Genomic DNA, 8516 nt, shown 5'->3' with positions numbered 1-8516 from the left:
GGTGACACGTTGCTGCCTGTGCTGAGGGGCGGCTGCCCGGTACCTCCTGCGCCCGGTCCTCCCGCTGCTCCTAACCATGTTACGGACGGGGAAAATACACTTCCCAGAGGCCACTGCGAGACCCCAAGTGAGTGACGTGTGCAGGCCCCGCCCCGGGGAGGTGCCAGGGAGCTGACAGTGGGAGGGCAGAGGTTGTTATGGCTACCTGGTTTCCTTTTCCGCCCGGGACCCGGATGCCTGTGCGCTGAGTAGAAGACGGGAGAGGGGAGCGCTGCCATATACACACCCGGGAGCCGCGGCTGGAGGTGAGCTGACGTCACCAGTCACATGACAGGGGTCCCCCAATATACCCATCCCGGCACCGGCAGAGGTGTGATCCCGCCTCCTGCTGCACCCGGTGTGTCTGCTACATGAGGGCCAGGTCCCTGAGAGAGAGACACTGTGGCTGCTAGCTGATCTTCCTACTAGGGACTGTCCCAGGGACTGTGGCTGCTAGCCGGGCTTCCCACCAGGGATTCCCACAGGGAACTGTCCCAGGGACTGTGGCTGCCAGCAGGGATTCCCACAGGGAACTGTCCCAGGGACTGTGGCTGCCAGCAGGGATTCCCGTCGGGGACTGTCCCAGGGACTGTGGCTGCCAGCAGGGCTTCCCCTCGGGGACTGTCGCAGGGACTGTGGTTGCCAGCCGTGCTTCTCACTGGGGACTGTCCCAGGGACTGTGGTTGCCAGCAGGGCTTCCCACCGGGGATTGTCCCAGGGACTGTGGCTGCCAGCAGGGCTTCCCACCGGGGATTGTCCCAGGGACTGTGGTTGCCAGCAGGGCTTCCCACCGGGGATTGTCCCAGGGACTATGGCTGCCAGCAGGGCTTCCCACCGGGGATTGTCCCAGGGACTGTGGCTGCCAGCAGAGTTTTTTTGCTGGGGACTGTCCCAGGGACTGTGGCTGCCAGCAGGGCTTCCCGACGGGGACTATCGCAGGGACTGTTTCTGCCAGCCGTGCTTCTCACTGGGGACTGTCCCAGGGACTGTGGTAGCCAGCAGAGTTTTTTGCTGGGGACTGTCCCAGGGACTGTGGCTGCCAGCAGGGCTTCTCGCTGGGGACTGTCCCAGGGACTATGGCTGCCAGCAGGGTTTCTCGCCAGGGACTGTGGCTACCAGCAGGGCTTCCCACCGGAGACTGTCGCAGGGACTGTTGTTGCCAGCTGGGCTTCCCAATAGGGGCTGTCCCAGGGCCTGTGACTGGGGCGCTGGTTTCTGAGATGTAATCCTCCAGATAGAAGTACCCCCTGGTCTGTGTTCCACCTAGTCTGTCTACCACTTGTGCAAGTTCAGAAAATGGGACCCCCTTGGTTAGCATAACTAAACTGCTTCAGAACATCATTAAACTTGTTCAGAACATTAAAAAGTGTAACTGGTGGGCTCACATTGCTCGCCACGCTCCAATCACCACAGGTTTCTATTCCCAATAGATGTCCACGTGGATAGTATAACTGCCAGCCTAGGGAGTCCCATGTTCTGAACTTGAGCCCCTTGTGTACCTCACTGTGGGTTTCAGGTATGTGTGTGGCTCAGGATCAGAGCATTGGACCCCCTGGGCTTGCAGTTACATTATCCACATGTACAGCTATTGGGAATTGTAACCAGTGGTGAGTGAAGCAGAGCGTAGCGAGACCCTGTGCCCGAAGCTTTGCGAGCCTAGAAGGGTACACATTTTAATGTTCTGAACAAGTACTGATGCTAGTGTGCGCGTGCCTCCATCTGTACAGTATCTCAGGGGTGTGTGCCTCCATCTGTACAGTATCTCAGGGGTGTGTGCCTCCATCTGTACAGTATCTCAGGGGTGTGTACTTCCATCTGTACAGTATCTCAGGGGCGTGTGCCTCCATCTGTACAGTATCTCAGGGGTGTGTATGTGCATGCCTCCATCTGTACAGTATCTCAGGGGTGTGTGTGTGTGTGCCTCCATCTGTACAGTATCTCAGGGGTGTGTGTGTGTGTGCGCCTCCATCTGTACAGTATCTCGGGTGTGTATGTGCATGCCTCCATCTGTACAGTATCTCAGGTGTGTGTGTGCATGCCTCCATCTGTACAGTATCTCAGGGGTGTGTGTGTGTGCCTCCATCTGTACAGTATCTCAGGGGTGTGTGTGTGTGTGTGCGCCTCCATCTGTACAGTATCTCAGGGGTGTGTATGTGCATGCCTCCATCTGTACAGTATCTCAGGTGTGTGTGTGCACGCCTCCATCTGTACAGTATCTCAGGGGTGTGTGTGCGCGCGTCTCCATCTGTACAGTATCTCAGGTGTTTGTGTGTGTGTGCCTCCATCTGTGCAGTATCTCAGGTGTGTGGGTGCCTCCATGTGTGCAGCAGCTACATATAAAGCCTGCCATAGACTGCGTGGTAGTGCAGCCAGCATGGAGGAGGAGCAACATAATTGTAGCGCCCTCATACACTGTGTCCTCCATCCGGAGTGTGGAATCGGCTGAACGATGGTCAGTAGGATCTATCTATCTAATCAGCAGGTTCTGATGTCTGTAACTGATGAATTATGAGGTTCCATTGAAATCTGCGGGCTAGATTTCCTGCCAGGGAAATCTCACTTGGTTTAGCTTGCTTCCTTGGAGGTGCAATCAAAAACAGGTTTCTGTTCTGTTCTGTAATAGCTGGTACTCTGCGCAGGTTTTGAAGGTATCTTGCGCTAAATTAAATCTCCCCCAAAATCGCAGTTCTGACATCATCACTTAATGGTTCAAGAAAAGCTTGTGCACTATAAGAAGTAATGCAGCCTACTTCCTACTGTCATTTCCTGAGGTTGCCATGGATTTCAGACTCCTGGCATTTACATAAATGCTGAATTGTGATCTGACAATGATGAGTTTAATTTTTTTTTTTTTTGTTGGTGCACAAATGTCAACATAGACAGCATGTAATCATCCAGGCCAAGAGGTGAAATGTTACTGGATAGTTATATTGAGATTATAAAAGATACTTTTTACATCTGTGCAATGCTGTGTTATTCATAGACCAGTGACCATCATTATACGGCTGCATTCAGTTGTATAATACTGTGTAATTATTTATCCTTTTATATAAGTGCAACTTATGTAGATTTTTTTACAAATAATAATTTTTTTCTAGGGCACCCTTATTAATCCATGCCCTAGCGCTGCTTACAGTCTAGACAGTTTCTGCCTCACACACAATAGTCTTGTGGTTTTTTATTTTATTTTGTATTGTTTGTTTTGTGTGTGTTGAGCAAACAAACCAGTACAAACACATGGGGAACATACAAACTCCACACCTACATTGTTCCAAATGTAATAGCTTGCGAGCTGCAGGCAGCAGCAAGATGTTGGTGATCTTAAGATTTAAGTGGCAATTAAAAAAAAAAAAAAAAAAAATCTTTGTTTTGCATTTAAAACAAGTTGCCACATTAAATTCAGGGGCTACATTCACCAAAATCTCACTGCTGCACGCAACGGCAGGCTTTTACATTTGAGCCATGTTCGGAATTGAGCCTGTGACACTAGTAGTATTCACTCTAGGGCGAACAGCGGGCAGGGCACCGCACAGGGAATAGGGGTGTGGAGGCAGATGTATTAACCTGGAGAAGGCATAAGGAAGTGATAAACCAGTAATATGTGCAAGGTGATAAAAGCAGCAGCCAATCAGATCCTAAGTGTTAATTTACATATTGGAGCTGATTGGCTGGTGCATTATCACCTTGCACTTATCACTGGTTTATCACTTCCCTATGCCTTCTCCAGGTTACTACATCTGCCTCAGGGCACTGTCTGAAAAGTGGGTGTGACTACTCAGGGAGGGGGTGTGGCCTTGTGACAGGGTAGGGCACATTAGGTCAGTTTAAAATTGGGTAGGGTGAGGTGCCCCACTGAAACATCCTAGTGGGAGCTAACCATTGTGCATGCTGTGTAGATCAGTCTCCCTGTACTCATAAGACTGCCTTTTACCTGTGTAGTATTGTGCTGTGCCTTTCATAGATCAGTGACTCCTTCATTAAGTGTCTTTATCTGTTTTTCTCTTACATCCTAGAGGATGCTGGGGACTCCGTAAGGACCATGGGGATAGACGGGCTCCGCAGGAGACATGGGCACTTTAAGAAATACTTTAGATCTGGTGTGCACTGGCTCCTCCCTCTATGCCCCTCCTCCAGACCTCAGTTTGATACTGTACCCAGTGGAGACTGGGTGCTTTTCAGAGAGCTCTCTTGAGCTTTCTGACAGAAAGTATATTTGTTAGGTTTTTTATTTTCAGGGAGCCTGCTGGCAACAGACTCCCTGCATCGAGGGACTGAGGGGAGAGAAGCAGACCTACTTCTGTGAGTTTCAAGGCTCTGCTTCTTAGGCTAGTGGACACCATTAGCTCCAGAGGGAGTCAGAACACAGGTCTCACCCTGGAGTTCGTCCCGGAGCTGCTCCGCCGTCCTCCTCACAGAGCCGGAAGATAGAAGCCGGGTGAGTATGAGAAGAAAAGAAGACTTCAGAGGCGGCAGAAGACTTCATGATCTTCACTGAGGTAACGCACAGCAGTGCAGCTGTGCGCCATTGCTCCCACACACCTCACACACGGCAGTCACTGTAAGGGTGCAGGGCGCCCTGGGCAGCAATATAAACCTCATTTCTGGCAAAAGAGATATATATATACAGCTAGGCACTGTATATATAAAGAGCCCCCGCCAGTTTTTATTGTATTTAAGCGGGACAGAAGCCCGCCGCCGAGGGGGCGGGGCTTCTCCCTCAGAACTCACCAGCGCCATTTTCTCCGCAGCACAGCTGAGAGGAAGCTCCCTGGACTCTCCCCTGCTTATCTGCGGTGAAAGGGGGTTTCAGAGGAGAGGGGGGAGGCACATAATTGGCAGCAAATAATAGTATTACAGCGCTACTGGGTAAACACATTGTGTGTTTTCCTGGGGTATTAGCGCTGGGTGTGTGCTGGCATACTCTTTCTCTGTCTCTCCAAAGGGCATTGTGGGGGAATGTCTTCAGATAAGAGGATTCCCTGAGTGTGTGGTGTGTTGGTACGTGTGTGTCGACATGTCTGAGGTAAAAGGCTCTTCTAAGGAGGAGATGGAGCAAATGTGTGTGTGTGTGTGTGGTGTCTCCATCGACAACGCCGACACCTGACTGGATATGTGCTGAGGTAAATTTATTGCACAAAAGATTAGAGAACAGACAGGGAATCTACCCACGTCTGTCCCTATGTCGCAGGGACCTTCAGAGTCTCAAAACGCCCACTATCCAAAATAATGGACACTGATACCGACACGGAGTCTGACTCCAGTGTCGACTACGATGATGCAAAGTTACAGCCAAAACTGGCAGAAAAGTATTCAATATATGATTATTGTAATAAAAGATGTTTTGCATATCACTGATGACCCATCTGTCCCTGACACGAGGGTACACATGTTTAAGGGGAAGAAAGATGACATAATATTTCCCCCCTCTCATGAACCAAATGAATTGTGTGAAAAAGAGCGGGAATCTCCAGACAAGAAACTGCAGTTTCCCAAAAGAATTCTCATGGCGTATCCTTTCCCTGCTAGGGCCAGGATACGATGGGAATCCTCCCCTAGGGTGGACAAGGCGTTGACACGTTTCCCCAAAAGGTAGCGCTGACATACCAAGATACAGCTACCCTCAGGGATCCTGCAGATAGCATGCAGAAAAGTACTTTGAAGTCCATTTACACACATTCTGGTACACTACTCAGATCGGCGATTGTGTCGGCAGGGGTTTATAGCGCTGTAGCAGCGTGGACAGATGCCTTATCAGCAGAGATTGAAACCTTAGATAAGGATACCATGTTATTGACCCTAGGATATATAAAAGATGTTGTCTTATATATAAGACATGCTCAAAGAGACATTGGTCTACTTGGTTCTAGAGTCAACGCTATGTCGATTTCTGCTAGACGTGTCCTGTGGAACATGCATTGGACAGGTGATGCCGACTAAAAGAGGCATATGGAGGTTTTACCTTACAAGGGTGAGGAATTGTGTGGAGAAGGGCTCTCGGACCTGGTCTCCACAGCTATAGCTGGTAAATCTGATCTTTTGCCTTATATTCCCTCACAGCCTAAGAAAGCACAACATTATCAAATGCAGTCCTTTCGGTCGCAGAAAAACAAGAAAGTACGAGGAGCGTCCTTTCTTACCAGAGGTAAGGGCGCAGGGCACAGCTAGTTCCCAGGAACAGAAGTCCTCCCCGGCCTCTACTAAATCCACCACATGACGCTGGGGCTCCGCTAAGGGAGTCCGCCCCAGTGGGAGCACGTCTTCGACTCTTCAGCCACATCTGAGTTCACTCACAGGTGGATCCCTGGGTAATAGAAATTGTTTCTCAGGGTTACAAGCTGGAATTCGAAGAGGTGCCTCCTCGCCGGTTTTCCTTATCGGCCCTACAGGCTTCTCCCCCAGAAAGGGAGATAATATTAAATACAATTCACACATTGTATCTCCAACAGGTGGTGCTCAAGGTTTCCCTCCTTCAACAAGGAAGGGATATTACTCAACCTTGGCTGTAGTCCCGAAACCGGATGGTTCGGTCAGACCTATTTTAAAATTAAAATCTCTGAACCTATACTTGAAAAGGTTCAAATTCAAAGTGGAATCGCTCGGAGCGATCATCGCCAGCCTGGAAGAGGGGGGATTTTATGGTGTATCTAGACATAAAGGCTGCATACCTTCATGTTCCCATTTATCCACCCCATCAGGCGTACCTGAGAATTACGGTACAGTATTGTCATTACCAATTTCAGGGTAATTGGCGGAAATGATGGTGCTCCTACGCAAGCAAGGAGTCACAATTATCCCATACTTGGACGATCTCCTAATAAGGGCGAGATCAAAAGAGCAGTTGTTGAACAGCGTGTCACTTTCGCTGAAGGTGTCACAGCAACTCGGCTGGATTCTCAATATCCCGAAGTCACAGTTGGTTTCTATGACTCGTCTGCCCTTCTTGGGTATGATTCTGAATACGGACCAGAAATGGGTTTATCTTCCGATAGAGAATGCCCAGGAACTAATGACTCTGGTAAAACACCTATTAAAGCCAAAACCGTTGTCAGTGCATCACTGCACTCGGGTCCTGGGAAAGATGGTGGCATCTTATGGGGCCATTCCCTTCGGCAGGTTCCATGCGAGGACTTTCCAATGGGATCTACGGAACAAGTGGTCCGGATCACATCTACAGATGCATCAGTTAATCACCCTGTCCCCTAGGGCCAGGGTGTCTCTCCTGTGGTGGCTGCAGAGTGCTCACCTTCTGCAGGGTCGCAGGTTCGCCATCCAGGATTGGATTCTGGTAGCCACGGACGCGAGCCTCCGAGGTGGGGGAGCAGTCACACAGGGAAGAAACTTCCAAGGTCTTTGGGTCAAGTTAAAAAACTTGTATTCAAATCACCATCCTGGAGCTGAGGGCCATATACAACACCCTTCGGCAAGCGGAAACATTGCTTCGCGACCTACCGGTTCTGATCCAGTAAGACAACACCGCAGTGGCTCATGTAAACCGCCAAGGCAGCACAAAGAGCAGAGTGGAAATGGCAGAAGCCATCAGGATTCTCCGCTGGGCGGAAAATCATGTCGGCGCATTTTCAGCAGTTCATTCCGGGAGTGGACAACTGAGAAGCAGACTTCCTCAGCAAACACGACCTGCATCCAAGAGAGGACTTCTTTAGGAAGCCTTCGCACAGATTGCAAGTCAGTGGGAACTGCCACAGAAGACATGATGGTGCCCCGCCTCAACAAGAAGCTACAGAGGTATTGCACCAGGTCAAGAGACCCTCAGGCAGTAGCTGTAGATGCCCTAGTGACACCGTGGGTGTTCCAGTCGGTCTATGTATTTCCCCCTCTTCCTCTCATACCCAAGGTGTTGAGAATGGTAGGAGGGAGAGGAATGAGAACAATCCTCATTGTTCCAGATTGGCCACGAAGGACCTGGTATCCGGATCTGCAGGAAATGCTCACAGAAGATCCGTGGCCTCTTCCTCTAAGACAGGACCGGTTGCAACAGGGGCCATGTCTAGTCCAAGACTTACCGCGGCTGCGTTGGACGGCATGGCGGTTGAACGCCGGATCCTAGCGGATAAGGGTATTCCGGATGAGGTCATTCCTACGCTAATAAAGGCTAGGAAGGACATGACATCTAAACATTATCACCGTATATGGCGAAAATATGTTTCTTGGTGTGAGGCCAGTAATGCTCCTACGGAAGAATTCCATCTGGGCCGTTTCCTTCACTTCCTGCAAACTGGAGTGAATTTCAGCCTAGAATTAGGATCTATTAAGGTTCAGATTTCGGCCTTAGGCCAATTCCTTTTGAAAGAAAATGGATTTCTCCCTGAAGTACAAACTTTTGTACTTCAGGTGACGCCTTGGGACCTTAACGTGGTGTTAAATTTCATTAAGTCACACTGGTTTGAACCACTTAAAACGGTGGAGTTGAAAAATCTCACTTGGAAGGTGTGATGTTATTAGCCTTGGCTTCAGCTAGG

At 49.9% G+C, this 8516-nt stretch overlaps 1 protein-coding gene across 2 annotated transcripts in view; it reads left to right on the top strand.

Moving 5' to 3' along the window:
* The first annotated feature begins 43 nt into the window (after positions 1-43).
* Positions 44-8516, top strand: part of ARHGAP1 (Rho GTPase activating protein 1) — a 96122-nt gene continuing 87649 nt past the window's right edge. Inside the window, exon 1 of one of the 2 annotated variants that reach the window (XM_063944538.1) lies at positions 44-127. The gene's annotated coding sequence lies outside the window, so the exon portion shown is untranslated. Of the gene's footprint in view, positions 128-205; positions 306-8516 lie in introns of those variants that run through there. The other variant, XM_063944539.1, reaches the window with a different exon arrangement.

Source organism: Pseudophryne corroboree, chromosome 11 (assembly GCF_028390025.1).
Source record: "Pseudophryne corroboree isolate aPseCor3 chromosome 11, aPseCor3.hap2, whole genome shotgun sequence".
NCBI classification, from domain to species: domain Eukaryota; kingdom Metazoa; phylum Chordata; class Amphibia; order Anura; family Myobatrachidae; genus Pseudophryne; species Pseudophryne corroboree.
This window is presented reverse-complemented; position numbering and strand designations above follow the sequence as displayed.